This window comes from Muscardinus avellanarius, assembly GCF_963383645.1.
Source record: "Muscardinus avellanarius genome assembly, chromosome: 1".
In the NCBI taxonomy this organism is placed as follows: domain Eukaryota; kingdom Metazoa; phylum Chordata; class Mammalia; order Rodentia; family Gliridae; genus Muscardinus; species Muscardinus avellanarius.
In genome coordinates, this window is record NC_137786.1 from 112,081,949 (window position 1) to 112,098,245 (window position 16,297).

The 16,297-nt window shown below is 40.4% G+C and overlaps 1 pseudogene across 1 annotated transcript; it reads left to right on the forward strand.

Annotated features, from left to right (window-relative positions):
* The first annotated feature begins 11,931 nt into the window (after positions 1-11,931).
* Positions 11,932-13,395, forward strand: LOC308275598 (eukaryotic peptide chain release factor subunit 1-like; annotated as a pseudogene). Its single transcript has 2 exons — positions 11,932-12,012; positions 12,095-13,395. The product of its transcript is annotated as a eukaryotic peptide chain release factor subunit 1-like (transcript).
* Positions 13,396-16,297: the final 2,902 nt, after the last annotated feature.

Here is a 16,297-nt window from a genome sequence, read left to right on the forward strand (position 1 = left end):
CTACACCTACTTATTATTTAAATCCATTCTTTTCAAGTGAATCTTTAAAAATTCTGCCGGGAATGTTTTATGAGAATAGACTATATATCCTAAGATTCTACAATGTACCATAAGCCCCAATATATAAACAGTCTTCACTCTATCGGATACATAATCACAGTAGGCTCATTTCTTCACCCAGTTTCACCATCTGCTAGTACTTTGACCAACAGAAAGCAAACAGCTCAGAGCCATCTAGAAACACACAGTTAGATTTCCACAATCCAGGGTAAATAGATGTTTGGCCCTGTGAGCTTTGAACCTTGAGCCTGAGATTACACTACACACAGACACAGAGTGTAGCCAGAGGTTGCTACACACATTCCTGGCTCCATTGTTCTCACTCAGAACAGCAAAACATCTTAAACGGAGCAATAACTCAGCTATGACAGCCAGCATAGGGATTAAATGCCTTCCTCACTCCTGATGCCTCCTAAAAAAGAAACTGCCAACAAGAATGTCTTTCAGACTTGGTCTCAATACTGCTTCACTGCTCAACCATCCAGCCCACCCCACACCAAGTGTGCAGCATATGCCCAACAGGAAGCTGAGGGCAGGGGACCCGGGGCGGGCACAGGGAGAGGGCTTGTTGGGCTTCTGTAGCTAGCTAGCTCAGCCTGTGAGGGATCTCAGAGGGCACTGGAGATCAAACCGCTGAAAATTAATCTCTCTGGCCTGTTTCCAAAAATAAGATGGAGTTTCTGAGCCAGGCACAAGGAGGTCACCTGCCTGTCATCCCAGTATTTAGGAGGCAAAGATATAAGCACCGCAGATTTGAAACCAGCCTTAGTGAGAACTTATTTCAAAAGTAAGTGAGTAAGTAAATAAAATGGGTCAGAGGTATAGCTCAAAGGTAGAATGCAATCTAGATACAATTCCCAGTACCAAGAAAAAAAAAAAAAAAAGAGATTTCAGGATTTCATTTGACTCTAGGGATATCTGGGACTGCTCTGGAAATATTTCTGTTGGATACTCAAAGAACAGGGAAATAATTATTTGATTTTTAATACATTTGTGCAAGGTCTAGATACATTCATGTTTTTTATTTACTTTCAAAGTTAACTTTGAAAAATTTTATGAGAAGTTATTTTAGAGATATTGAAACAACCCTTTCTGTTATTGCTAAATAGGGAACTATCAAGATAAGAAACTTGGTTAGATCTGTTGGACATAAAAGAGAGAATGTGACCTTCAGACTGAATCTCTTTACCTAAAGTAAATCTTAGCACAGACAACAGGGTAAACAGAAGTTTTCAGGGAAAATGTAACATTCTTAGCCTGGAGGCATCTTCTGTGATTCAAAATTCAGACCCCTTCTGTTGGGGATATCCTTTTTTCTCTGAAATTAACATGTATATGTGTGTATTGTATAGTCAGGGTTTTCCAGAGAAACAGTGCCAAGAAGGAGGAGGAGTTATGTTGAGGAATTAGCTCACACAACTGTGGGAGCGACCAAGTCCAAAATCCACAGACTCTGCCTCGTGGGGGCCAGGGGCAGCCTGGAGGGAGAATTCCCTTTTTCTCTGGATGCCTCCATCTTTCTCCTCAACTGATTGGATGAGACCTATCCACATTATGAAGGGTGATCAGTTTTACAAAAAGTCTTTTGACTTAAATGTTAATTTTGTCTATATTTTACTCAGCCATGAAGGGGAACAAAATTATGTCATTTCCAGAAAAATTGATCAAACTATATAGATCATGCTAAGTGAGACCTGCCAGTCTCAGAAACTCAAGGGTCGTATGTTTTCTCTCATATGCCGAAGGTAGAATGAAAATAGGAAACAAAAGGGAAAATAGGAATCAAAGGGTCTTCAGAGAAGTGAGAGAGACCAGTAGAATAGAGGAAGGGGACCAGAAATGGGAGATGGGGCGAAACAGTTTCGATAATGCTACATCCATGTATGAAGGCATAACTGCCAATCTCACTAACATGTACAGGGAGAGAGAAGAGGGACTGGGTGGGATGGAAAAGGAAATATGTCAATATGTGTGTGCGTGTCTGTATCACTTTGAATCTCACTGTGATGTATCATTACAATGCACCAATAAAAGTATTTAAAAATAACTTTGTAGCACATTTAGACTAAAGTTTGAGTACATTTCCTGGGGTATCATGATGAAGGCAAGCTGATACATAGAATTAACCATCTCTTCATCCTAGGACCTTTGCTTCAGGAGCAAGAATTCCCATCCTTTGGCTCCAAGGGCTGAACTAGAACAGAAGCCGACTTGGGCACCTCGTGGGAGCCGTGGCTGTGGCTGCCTTCCCTGGACTTCAGGGAATTTCACTTTGTTGGCTTAATTTATGTAAGCTTTATATACCTAATTACAGTCTCATTGAAAGCTTCCCTTATGAACTGTCCAATTTTAAACTTTGATGAGGAATCAGAAGAGAAATAAGACATAATGAAAAGGATTGTGCCAGGGAAACATCCCTAATTGCCATGCTCATTAACATGTTTTGCATTTCGTCTGTTCTTTATTCGTGTCCTTGGATTTTAGCAATGCCAAACAAGCAGAAACAAAAGGCTCTCAGAGACCAGCGAAGAGTGGGTGGTGCACAAAAGCAAGCAGGGAGAATCCCAGGAGAGGAGACAAACTTAGATTGGCCAGAGGCCCCATATTTTCAATAACAAATAGCAAAGGATCTTCCAATGTATCATTTGAGAGCAATTTTATTTGGAAGAGGGATTTCTGTCCATAGTTTGTGAAACAAAACAAAACAAATCACCTTTGAAGTGGATTCATGTTTTTATTGATCACTATCCAATATTTTGGAACATTGAAAAATTATCTGAAATTTCAGTTTGTCTTGTTATTCCTAAGAACTTATTTAAAACATAGGGAACTTTGCATTGCCAACAATTCAGAGGACTCCAGTCCTTGGTGTGTTTCTTTTAAAGAGAACAAAGCACCTTTTTGTTTTTACATTTTACTACCTGGTTTGTTTCTGCTCCTTGATTGTGCCAAACAGAAGCTCTGACAAGTGGTAAGGCACCACCCATGCATGCCCTCGTCTACACGGATGGACCCTCTGCAGCTGTTTCTGATTCCCAGTTGCTGACAACCTTGGAAGCTCCACCTCAGACTGTGTGTCATAGAGGTTTTCCCTGTATGCTTCATATTTGCCTAAGACCCCGAAGGCCCAGAAGCAAGTCAGAGCTCTCTTCTGTGAGAGACTGTAGATGCACACGCTTCTGGGTAGAGCCTGACCTGAGGAAGCCTCGCGCAAAGGTGACAGGGTGGTCTGGTACGACAGATGGAGAAAAAGTTGCACTCAAGAAACATTTTAAAGTGGGAGCAAAGTATGTTGGGGAACTCGTGTACTGTACAGCCATCTTCTGGGTTGAATAGAAGACTTGAGAAAGGTGAGCTTGAGATGAGACCCGGTTTGGGCCAGCCGCTGCCAAGCGGTAAATGGAAATGAACAAACAGACCACCAGGCAAAGCCTGGCTCCGAGACCCGTCAGGCAATGTCTGGCTCCCTGGGGTGGGACCAGAGGGAGGGAGCAAGCAAGGTGGCTATGGCCCCAGGTCAACAGCTGGTCACGAGTCATAGCTAGATCAAGGGCCAGGAAAAGCCCACCAAGAACATGGGAGAAGTCAGAAGAGCTGCAGTCATGAGATGAGCCCTGGCAGGACTCTCAATACTCTCTCTTCCCATGAAACCACATCCTTTCTCCACCAGCCATCCCTGCACTCTGCTTCCTTCCCACTGCTTAACTGCTGTCCTCTGAGCTTCATACTTGGGCCATGCCAGGCTCCTAGCTGTTTCTAGATTTATCGGTATTCCTTCCCAAACCTCAAAACTTTTTCTGAAGCACATAAATTAGTATATAAATTATAGTCATATTTGTCCTTTGTATAGGTCATATTTATCCTTTGTATAGGTCTCTTTTTCATGTGAGGATGCACCACTTCTTTTAGGATAAGAATGGGATCATATACTAATTTTATTCCCTAACAGATCAAATATTATTTGAACACAAACATGCTTAATATCTTTTATGTTATTGGTTGATTATTCAGTAAACAAGTAGCATTGCTACAACACACTTATTTTGAGATCACTTGGTGAAGGTTGTTCAATTTTTTATGTTTTGAGAGTTTTCAATGTACATACCTCTGAAGGAAAAGTTGTAAACACCTGTCACAGAATTTTTATTTCCAATATTGTTTAAATCTACAAATCACTACATTCTAATAAAATACTCATGGAAGTGGAGACCACAAGCATTTACTTGTCTAGTTATTAAATTATGACAAAATTAAAAGAACTATGACAGTAAGGCTTTCTACAGACATTTTCTATTTTCTTCTTGGACTAAGAATAGAGTAAGTTTACTTTTTTTTTTTTTTTTTTTGGTGCTGGAGTTGTACCCAGAGATGTTTTACCTTTCAGCTATACTCCCAGTCCTTTTTTATTTTGGAACAGGGCTTCTCACTAAGTTGCTAAGGCTAGCATATAAATATTGTATATATATTGTATAAATATTGTACAAAAGATAGCTTCTTCTTTTTATGGATCAAACTGACTGCAAAGAGGTCGGCTCTGCCTCTAGCTGATGACTTGGAGCAAGGCACTTGCCTTTCTCCTGCATTTTCTCTTCTGCAAGCTGCATGACCTGACCCGGGAGAGCTGCTTGAGTCCCTGCACCAGCCACGCTGCCTGGCCACGCCGCGGCCTCCCACCAGTGGGCGCCCTTGAGCAATCCTCGGCGCTCTGAGCGCTCCTGGGCTGCCGGCCGCGTTTCCAATCCTCATTGAAGCTTCTGGGTCTGAAATGGCCAGGATTGTGAAAGCCCTTGGCATAATTCGACCCATCAGCTCTTCTAAAGGTCTGCTCTGGCCCTCGAGTGTTGAGTCATGCCCATACTGGAAGCATGCAGTTTTGCCACCGTGGTGTGTTGCCATCGAAACAGACTTTATCCTCTGTGGAAAATGCTGATCTTCACAGAGCATTGCTCTTTTAATAAGGGAATTAATTTCTTTCAACATAACGAAGGCAAGTGTCGGCCTCTCTGGGATCCTGGGCTACTTTTCACAGGCTTAGAGATGACGTTCGTTGTAGAAGTTCAAAGCAAAGGGGGAGCTTAGGGCTCCTGGCTGAACTCTTCTCCTTGGAGTCCAGAGAAGAGACGCGATTGGTCCGTATCTCTCCAGCTCAAGGTGAGGAGGCAGGGGACACAAAGATAACCAGGAGGCAGACACAGGTCCAGAAAGGGCCTCAACCAGAGGGTCCCCGTTAGCGTCAGTCACCTCACCTGCCTTCTGCGAGCCTTCAGGGCCGTGGAGACTGTGAATCATACTTGGCATCCCTCTGTTTCTGTGTACTTCATCTTGCCTGTATCAGGCATCTCGTCCTATCCCAGACACAGGACAAACCTTCTTGATACATCGTCTCCTTCAGTCTCAAGCTGCACATCCAGGCCAGGCAGACCAGCTCTGGAGCCAGCTGACCTGGACCCAAGCTTCATTCCTCCAAGCGCTCCCTGCATCCCCTTTCCTCTGCTGAAGTTGGAAATAATAACAGAACTTCTTTGCCTGTTCCTCCCTGGACTGTGCAATTCTGTCCCATATCACACCAAAGATTTGCAGTGGGTCCTGAACTCCCAATGTTTCCCCCTAAGGATTTTTCGACTCTGTGATGGTGCAAACATATTAAATCAAGTGCTGTGGTTTGGATCTGGAATGTCTCTTAAAGGCCCGTGTGTTACAGGGCTTGGTCCCCAGCATGATTCTGCTGGGGAAATGGAAATTCTACGTGGTGGGGCCCAGTGATGGTGGGAGGGCCTTCAGGTCACTGGGTATCTGCCCTTGAAGGGGATTTGGGGACCCCAGCCTCTTTCTTCTCTTTTTCACGTCCCAGCCATGAGGTAAAGAACTTTGTTCATTGACATTCTCCCTGCCACAGACTCAAAGGCAAGAGGGCCAATCTGATATGCACTGAAACCTCCAAAACTGTGAGCCAAAATAAACCTTTCCTCTTTATAAGCTAATTATCTCAGTATTTTGTTTTGTTTTGTTTTTACAGTAACTAAAAGCTGAGTAATGCAGTGAGATAAAACATATAATTTTCCTAAGAACAGGACAGACCCAGGGGAAGCAACCGGAAGTGTTAGCTGTTGCTTTTATCAAACTTAACTCTTAGTTTTCTTTATATTAATATTCATATAGGAGCCTACTAGATGTTTTAGTTCACATTTTAAAGCAAATTAATTAAAAGTATATGTAGCTATAAATGCGTCAATAACTATTATTTTCACCCCTTCTTTCAAATAACATTTGAATGAAACCACAATGGGATAATTATCCATTAAAAAACTCTATGCTAGCCGGGTGGCGCATGCTTGTAATCCCCGTGCTTGGGAGGCGGAGACAGGAGGATCACACAGATTTGAAGACAGCCTTGCTGGCTTAAGAGGCCCTGTTTCCAATATATACATATGTGTGTGTGTGTGTGTGTGTGTGTGTGTGTGTGTGTGTGTATGTCTGGGAGTGTAGCCCGGAGGTAGAAGGGCTTCCAGGAACCCCAGTACCACCAAAAAAAAAAAAAACCATAAAACAACTCTATGCTATTCAAAATCCATTTATTTTCTCAAGATAACTCTCTTTACCCCAAATTTAAAGGTGAAAACTAAACCAAGAAAATCTTTAGACAAAAGGTGTCATTTCACTTCTTTCTGATAGTCTTTTTTTTGTTTTGTTTTCTTTTGAGGATTGTCCCTCTGTTTATGATTTTGACCCAATGTCCTTTTCAGCTTTGGGAATATACACTCCTTAATGGGTAGGAGATAATTAATTGCAGTTATTGTTTTCCTTCACAGAAGGGAACAGTGAAGTATTTGATTACCCATGTTGCTTAATGAGAGGTGTCTCTCAGAACTCACATTAGAGCTCAGTAATAATATACCCACATGTTTTCAAGTTACATAAGCTCTTCTCTTCTTGACAGCCAGGTTCACACATCACAGCCCAGGGACTCAGCTCAGATTCCCCACAACAGGCACAGCATTCAAAGTGATAGCACTTTGTAGTGTAATGCGTTTTAGACCCGAAAGCAGGGGCTGTGGATATAAATAGCATGCCCAGCTGGACAACGGCATTACCATCAGGGTGAGATCACTTCCAGGAAAACACCGCAGCGTAGCAATGGGAATAACATCTGGCCTTTCAGCACTTGCATTTGATTTAGACTTGGACATCACACATGAAATAGCGGCTGTATTTATTCATGACTTCAGTTTCCATGCAGTTCACCCATTTTAACTTGAGAAACCAGGCCTCTGCAGCCTGTTCACAATATGTACAAGTGGATGCAAAGCTCACTTGACTTCATAATTGTTGCTTGCCTGTTCCTTTCTGGACTATTCAATCAGGTCTTTCTCATACCACACAAAGCAATACAGGCAGTTCCAGGCTTTCAATGTTTCCACTTAGAATTTCTCAACTTTATGATGATGCAAAAGCAATATGTATTTGGCAGAATCCATTTGAATTTCTGACTATTGACACTTTCCTGGGCTACAAATATATGGACGGAGACTATCTGTGATGCAGAGCAGCAGTAAGCTGCCGTACGCTGTCAGCCACACACCCTGGGTGTAAATTCCAGTATCATACAATGCAGTGTATTCAATAAAGCACACGAGCTATTCAACACTTTACCATAAGATAGGCTTTATTACGTGATCTTGCCCAAATGTAAACTAATGTGAGTGCTATAGTTAGAAATAAAATATCCCCTAAAGAGCTGACCTAGTGTTTGGGGCTAATGTCATTGAATGATGGAGGTTGTAATCCAGAAGTAGATAAATTCATTGTAAGGAGTTATCTGCATGGTACTGATGGGCCCTGGGAGCGCGGCCTTGGGATTATATAAAGGCTCCTCCTCCCCTGCTCTCTCTCCTGCTTCTGGCCTCCATGATATGAGCACAGTGCGTGTGCTCTCCCTCTGCCATGCCCTGAGATCCGTGGTCCCCAGCCTCAGGTGAACTGAGCCCAAAACTGTAAGAAAATCAATCTTCTTTCCTCTAAGTTATGTGTCCAGATCTTTCGATTATGGCTTCAAGAATGCTGACGGATATAGTGAGTGTTCTGAACACATTTAAGATAGACTGGGCTAAGGGATGCTGTTCAATGGGTTAAGTTCATTAGATGCATTTTGACTTATGATATTTTCAACTGGTGATAGGTTTATCAATACATAAACTATCATAGATTAAGAAGCACCTGCATAAAGAACAATCAATCTAAGGAAGGAAGGGTCGTTTTATTATTTGTTGGCAATAAGTTGGAGCTAGAAAAAAAAAGTCCATTAAATAAGAGCAAAATGTATTTGTGTGTGTGTGTGTGTGTGTGTGTGTGTGTGTGTGTGTGTGTGTGTTACTGGGGACCAAAGCCAGGGTCATTCTATCTCTGAGCTACATTCTCTGTCCTTTTGATTATTTTTTAAGCAAAGTTTCACTGAGTTGCTAAGACTGGCCTTGAACCTGCTGTTCCTCTTCAATCTCCCAAGAACTGGGATTACAGATGTGGGCCACTTCACCTGGCAGAACAAAATATCTTTATGTCAGTATCTAGTCACATTTTTTTCCTTCCTCTGTTAATAGAACTCCATCTCCTATATTTGGACAGATACATGATCAATAAAAACTAAAATAAAACTCCATTGCCTTCTGTGGAGCTAGGTGTAAAAAATAAACAAGTTCTGTTCAATGGGATATAAACAGAAATAGTAGTTTAAAATTCTAGGAAGTGTTTTTAAAGTGTGATGTGAATCCCTCTTCCTTTATTTTTCTTCCTGTGTTTGGAATGTACTTTCAATGGCTGAGTTTCAGCAGCCATTTTGGACTAGGGGCATCCTTAAAAGTTGAAGATATTACAGAGTAATAAGGTGGAAACAGCCTGTGTCTCTGACACCGTGGAAGGTCTTAATGTCCTAGACAGAGAACTTCCAGGCTATTGGGAGAAATAATACAAAACAGTTATGTGCATAAAATACAAATTTACAACTCAATTATTTATTTAAAAAAGGCAAAGCCCTGAATAACTACCACTTGGTCATATTTTAGAAATATTCCATGTGCAGTTGAAAACAATGTATCTTTAGAAGCTTTGGAATGCAAAGTAAAATATGTGTTCATTTTGTCAGTTTGGTAAATCCTGTAGTTTCTGCTATCCCAATTACTCCCTACCTTCTGCATGTGAGAGGAAACGTATATGCCCCTTCACTTGCTGTGACTGGCACAATGCTCTCCAGGTCCATCCATTTCCCCTAAATGACATAATTTTGTTCTTCTTTATTGCTTAGTAGAACTCCATTGTGTGTATTTCACATAATTTTGTAATCTATTCATCTGTTGATATACACTTAGGTTGGTCCCATAACTTGGTTATTGTGAATTGTGCAGCTATGAACATGGATATTTATATATTCCTATAATATTCTGATTTCATTTCCTTTAGAAAGATACCCAGGAGTGGTATAGCTGAATCATATGGTGAATCCATTCCCAATTTTCTGAGGAGTCTTCACACTGATCTTCATAGCAAATAAAACTAGTTTGCAATCCAACCAACAGGATAGAAGAGTTCCTATTTCCTCACAGTTTCTCCAGCGTTTATTGTTGTTTGACTTTTTTGATGATTGCCATTCTGTTTGATGTTAGGTGCAATATCAGTGTGGTTTTGACTTGGATCTCCCTGATGGCTAATAATGTTGAACATTTCTTCATGTATTTATTAGCCATTTCTCTCTCTCTCTCTCTCTCTCTCTCTCTCTCTCTCTCTCTCTCTCTCTCTCTCTCTCTCTCTCTCTCTCTCCAGTACTGGGAATGCAACCCAGGGGCATTTTACCTCTGAGCTATAACCCAGCCCTATTTTTTATTCTTTATTTTGAAACAAGGTCTCACTAAGTTTCAGAGGGTCTCACTAAGTAGCTAAGGCTGTTGGCAAACTCTCTTGTCTCAGCCTCCCAAGTACTGAGATTACAAACATCCACTACCACACCTGGCTATATCTCTTTTTTTGTAAAATGTCTATTTATTTCAACTGGCCATTTATTTCTCCCTCTCTCTCTCTCTCCCTTTCTCTCTCTCTCTCTCTCTCTCTCTCTCTCTCTCTCTCTCTCTCTCTCTCTTTTTTGGTGGTATGGAGGATGGAACCCAGGGGCATTCTACCTCTAAGCTATACCCTCAACCCATTTGTTTTATTTTGAAACAGGGTCTCACTGAGTTGCAAAGGGCCTCACTAAGTAGCTGAGGCTGTCCGTGAACCGTGATCCTCCTGTGTTAGCCTCCCAAATGCTGGGATTACAAATGTGTGCCATCATGCCCGGCTCGGGTGCCCATTTCTTAATTAGATTTTTTTTTTAGTGTTGAGTCTTTTAAGTACTTTGTATATTCTAGATATTAGTCCTCTATTAGAGGATAGCTGGCAAAGATGTCCCATTTTATAGGATCTCTCTTTAGATTCTTGATGGTTTCCTTTGATGAGCAGAAGCTTTTTAGTTTAGTGTCATCTCATTTATTAATGCTTGTTTTATTTCCTGAGCTTTGAAGATCTTGTTGAGAAAGATTCTACCTGTGCAGAATGTTGGAGTGTTGAATCTATGCCCTCATTTATTAACTTCAATGTTAGCTGGGCGTGGTGGCTCACGCTTGTAATCTCAGCATTCAGAAGGCTGAGACTGAAGGATCACATTTTGCAGATAGGCTCAGCTACTTAGTGAGGTCCTCTGAAACTCAGTGAGGCCCTGTTTCAAAATAAGGAATAAAAAAATAGGGCAGGGGGTGTAGCTTAGAGGTCAAATGCCCCTGGGTTCCATCCCCAGACCTGCAAAAAACAAAAACCAAAACCAAAAGAACTTCAATGTCTCTGGTCTAATTTCTAGGTCTTTGATCTACCTCTAGTTGACTCTTATACAGGGTGAGAGGTAAGTATTTAATTCCATTTTTCTACAAATCAATAACCAGTTTTCCCAACACTATTTGTTGAAAAGGCTGTCTTTTTGCCAACATATGTGGTTTGCACTTTTGTTGAAAATCAATTGGTTATCGGTGTGGAAATTTGTTTCTGTATCTTTTATTCTGTTCAATTGATCTACATGTCTGTTTTTTGTTGATACCATGCTTTTTTATTACTATAGTTTTGAAGTATAATTTGAAGTCAGAAAGAGTGATGTCTCCTGCATAGTTCTATTGCTAAGAATTGCTTTGGCTATTCTGGGTTTCCCCCATGTGAAATTTATGATTGATTTTTCTAGGTCTGTGAAGAATGATATTGGTATTTTGATAGGAATTGCATTGACTGTCTAGATCACTTTTGATGGAATGATTATTTTGATAATATTTATTCTGCTTATCCAGGAGCAAGAGAGATCTTTCTATCTTCAAATTCTTTCTTTAGTGTTTTTTAATTTTCATTTTATAGGTCTTTTATTTCCTTGGTTAATTCTTGGATTTTTCATTTTTCACTTTCATTTTACAGGTCTTTTATTTCCTTGGTTAGATTAATTGGTATTTTTATTGGTTTTGAGGTTATTGTGAACAGAATTGTGTTCTGGATTTCTCAGTGGATTCATGGTTGGCATACAGAAAAGCTACTTTTTTTTTTAGATTGATTTTGTTTCTTGCCACTTTGCTGAATTTGTTAATCAGCTCTAGAAGTCTTTGGGTTGCATTTTTCAGGTCTTCTAAATAAAGGATCATATTATATTCAAATGGAGATGGTTTTCATTCTTCATTTCCTATTTTAATTCCATTGATATTCTTCTTTTGCCTTATTGATCTGGCAAGAGTCTTGAGTACTATATTGAAAAGGAATGGTGATGGTGGGCATCTTGTATTCTTTCTGATTTTAAGGGGAATTACCGGAGCAGGCGAGAAGATGGCAGACGACCCCAGTGCTGCTGACGGGACGTGGAGATCTGGAAGATAAAGAAGGTCATTAAGAGCTTGGAGGCCACTGGTGGGTGACAGCCGGATCCGGCCCCCATGCTCGATTGGATCCCGGACCCCTCAGGATGGCTGCCCCCACGCCGCATGGCCAGATGAGCAGAACCCAGCACCAGCCAACTCCCACCTTCTGGACATCTGGGTAGTAGCCCTTGACTCAGGGGCGAGGGTCGGCGCTGTTGGTCGGAGAAGGGGTCCTTCCCCCGCTTGGGGCAATGGCACTAGCATGATATCATCGATCATTCCTCCCAAAGACCAGATTTCACAAGTGGTAAAAATGTTAGCAGATGAGTTTGGAACTGCATCTAACTTTAAGTCAGGAGTAAACCACCTTTCAGTCCTGGGAGCCATTGCATCTGTACAACAAAGACTCAAACTATATAACAAAGTACCTCCAAAAGGTCTGGTTGTTTACTGTGGAACAACTGTAACAGAAGAAAGAAAAGAAAAGAAAGTCAACATTGATTTTGAACCTTTCAAACCCATTAATACGTCATTGTATTTGTGTGACAACAAATTCCATACAGAGGCTCTAACAGCGCTACTGTCAGATGATGGCAAGTTTGGCTTCATTTTAATAGAGCAGTGGTGCACTTTTACGCACACTCCAAGAAAACACAAGTGAAGTCCTGCACAAATTCACTGTGGATCTCCCAAAGAAACACGGTAGAGGAGATCAGTCAGTTTTGTGTTTTGCTTGTTTAAGAATGGAAAAGCAATATAACTATGTTTGGAAAGTGAATGTGGCTGGTCTCCTTTTAGCTGGATCAGCTGACTTTAAAACAGAACTAAGTCAATCTGATATGTTTGATCAGAGGTTGCAGTCAAAAGCTTTAAAATTAGTTGATATATGCTATGGTGGTGAAAATGGATTCAACCAAGCTATTGAGTTGTCTACTGAAGTCCTCTCCACCGTGAAATTCATTCAAGAGAAGAAATTAATATGACAATACTTTGATGAAATTAGTCAGGATATGGGCAAGTACTCCTTTGGAGTTGAAGATACACTAAAGACTTTGGAAATGGAAGCTGGAGAGATTCTAATAGTCTATGAAAATCTGGATATTATGAGATACGTTCTTCATTGCCAAGGCACAGAAGAGGAGAAAATTCTCTTCTTAACTCCAGAATAAGAGAAGGATAAATCTCATTTCACAGACAAAGAGACAGGCCAGGAACATGAGCTGATTGAGAGCATGCCCCTCTTGGAATGGATTGCTAACAACTATAAAAAGTTTGGAGCTACATTGGAAATTGTTACGGATAAGTCACAAGAAGGATCCCAATTTGTGTAAGGATTTGGTGGAATTGGAGGTATCTTGCGGTACAGAGTAGAGTTCCAGGGAATGGAATACCAAGGAGGAGATGATATTTTTTTTACCTTGATGACTACTAGGTAGTCGACATGGATCCGGCAAAATGTGCCTCACCCTCCAGCATCCAACCCAAGGAGCATACCCGTGGTGGAATCCAAACAGATCCCTGCCTTACAATTGGAACATTTCCAGAACTTCATCCATGAGTATTGGATACTGAAAAGAAAACTGAAACAAAACCAGACCCACCCTACACTTTGGTTTGTCATGGTGTCAGCGCAGCAGCCTACAATAAGTTCCTAAATGCCATTTTGGACTAATTTAAAAAAGAATCCCAGTTTTTACTTTCACTCAATGATGAAATTGGTTGCTCTTGTATTTTATGGAAAGAAATACGATATTTTAAATCTTCATACATAGAAGCAAAAATACTTTAACTGCTGTAAACCTTCAAAAGGTAATAGAAATGAGATCATACTGGTTTGTTTCTTATTTTGATTGGAGAAAAATTAAATTGCTGCATTTTGCAGTGACCCATTTACATGGCATTCTCAGCTTAGACTGCAGAAGAAGAAATATATGTGGTGAAATGTCAGAAGCATATTTCTCTCTCGGTCTCTGTTCAGTGTTGAAAGGGTGAGCTAATAGGAGGCAGTTTCGACCTCACTCCCTCACACCCCTCTCCTGGCTGTCAGTTTCAAGGATGCAGATTGCCCAATCAAACTGACTCCCGAAGCCCTGGGGCCTGTGCACTGCTCACGTCCATCTGTTTGGCAGACACAGTTGTGCCCAGCGTTGGGGAGCCCTTTGAATCACTTGCTTTGACAAGGGTCCCTGTGACCTTAGCCTTCTAGAAACCAGTTTGAGATGGATATGATGGGGCTTCTGTGCTACTGCTGGGATTGGGAGAAACAAAACAAATAATTTAAGTGGGAAAAAATTAAAAGGAATTTCCACAGTTTTCCCCCATTCAATATGATGTTGGCTTTGAATTACTGTATATTGCCTTATTGATGTTGAGGTAAATTACTCTATACTGATTTTTGCAATATTTTAACATGAATGTTGTGTTGGATTTTGTCAAGTGCTTTTTTAGAATCTATTGATATGATCATGTGATTTTTATTTTCAGTTTTATTTATGTGGTGAATAACATGTATTGATTTGTGTATGTTGAACCACTCTGCATCTATGAAAGGAAACCAATTTGATCGTGATGTACAATTTTTTATATTTTAATATACATATCAGGATTTTATTTGGAATTTTTGCATCTATGTTCATCAATGATCTTGGTCTGTATTTTTTTTTCTTGAGGTATCTTTATTTGGTTTTGATATCAAGGTGATACTGGCTTCATAGAAAGAGTTTGGAAAGATTTAATCTCTTTCAATTCCATAAAATAACTTGTGAGTATTGGGTTTAGTTCTTCAGTAAATATTTTGTAAAATTCAGCTGGGAATCCATTTGTTCTTGGCTTTTTTTAATGGAGACCTTTTTTTTTTTTTTTTTTTTTTTTTTGCGAGTCTGGGGATGGAACCCAGGGACATTCGACCTCCAAGCTATACCCCCTGCCCTTTTTTTTATTCTTTATTTTGAAACAGGGCCTCACTAAGTTGCAGAGGGCCTCACTAAGTTGCAGAGGGCCTCACTAAGTAGCTGAGGCTGTCTGTGAACTGCGATCCTCCAGTCTTAGCCTCCCAAATGCTGGGATTACAAGTGAGTGCTACCACGCCCAGCAGAGGCCTTTTTAAAAATTGCTTTTTCTATCTCTTTGCTATCATGCAGTTTAAGATTTCTATATCTTCTTGGATCAATTTAGGTAGGTTGTATGTGTCTACAAGTCTGTCTTCAATGTTTTCCAGATTATTGGAGTTTTCAAAATTGTTTCTGATGATCCTCTGGATTTTCCCCACTGCCTATAGTGATGCCTCCTTTTCCATTTCTTTTTTCCTTCCTTCCTTCCTTCCTTCCTTCCTTCCTTCCTTCCTTCCTTTCTTTCTTCTTCTTCTTCTTCTTTTTTTTTTTTGGTGGTACTGGGGATGGGATCCAGAGGCTTTCTACCTCTGGGCTATACTCCCAGACCCATTTTATATTTTATTTGGAAACAGAGTCTCACTAAGTTGCTGAGAGCCTCACTAAGTAGCTGAGGCTGGCTTCGAACCTGTGTGATCCTCCTGTCTCAGCCTCCCAAGGGTGGGGATTACAGGCCTACGCCACCACACCCAGCTCCTTTTCCATTTCTGACTTTGATAATTTGTACTGAATTTCTATTTATTATGGTTAGGTTGGTTAAGGGTTTATCAATCTTGTTAATCTTTTTGAAGAACCAGGTTTTTGTTTTGTTAATCTTCTGTAGTTTTTTGTGTTGTTGTTGTTCTCTATTTAATTGATTTCTGCTCTGATTTTAATTATCTTCTGGCATCTACTGGCTTTAGGATTACACTGTTCCTATTTCTCAGGTCCTTGAGGTGTATCATCAGGCTGTTTATTGGTGACTTTCTGTTTTTCATATGGGCACTCAGTGCTATAAATTACTCTTTTTTATATCTACCATCTTTCAATTTATTTTCTGTAGCAAACCATAGAGAACAGCTTACATATTATATATATATATATATATATATATATATATATATATATATTTTTTTTTTTTTACTTTTATTTATAAGTGGAACATGTTGAAAATGGTATACATTTAGACTGTGCTTGGGGCCTTCTCTCCCTCCCCCAGTTCTCCTTCCCCCTCCCAACAATGAGTGTCCAGGTTAACCATGCTATATTCATACTTTTACCCATATACAGATGTAGTTCCTTAATTAATCAACTTCAGCCTTCTTCATCTCATATCTTTCCATTCTAGCTTTGCTGAGATTTCCCTTCTATTATATGGAGTTCTTCTGGTATCCCCAATGCTCCCTAGTTTGGGCATATTAGAGAAAACATATGTCCCTTCTCTTTCTGTGCTTGGCTGTTCTCACT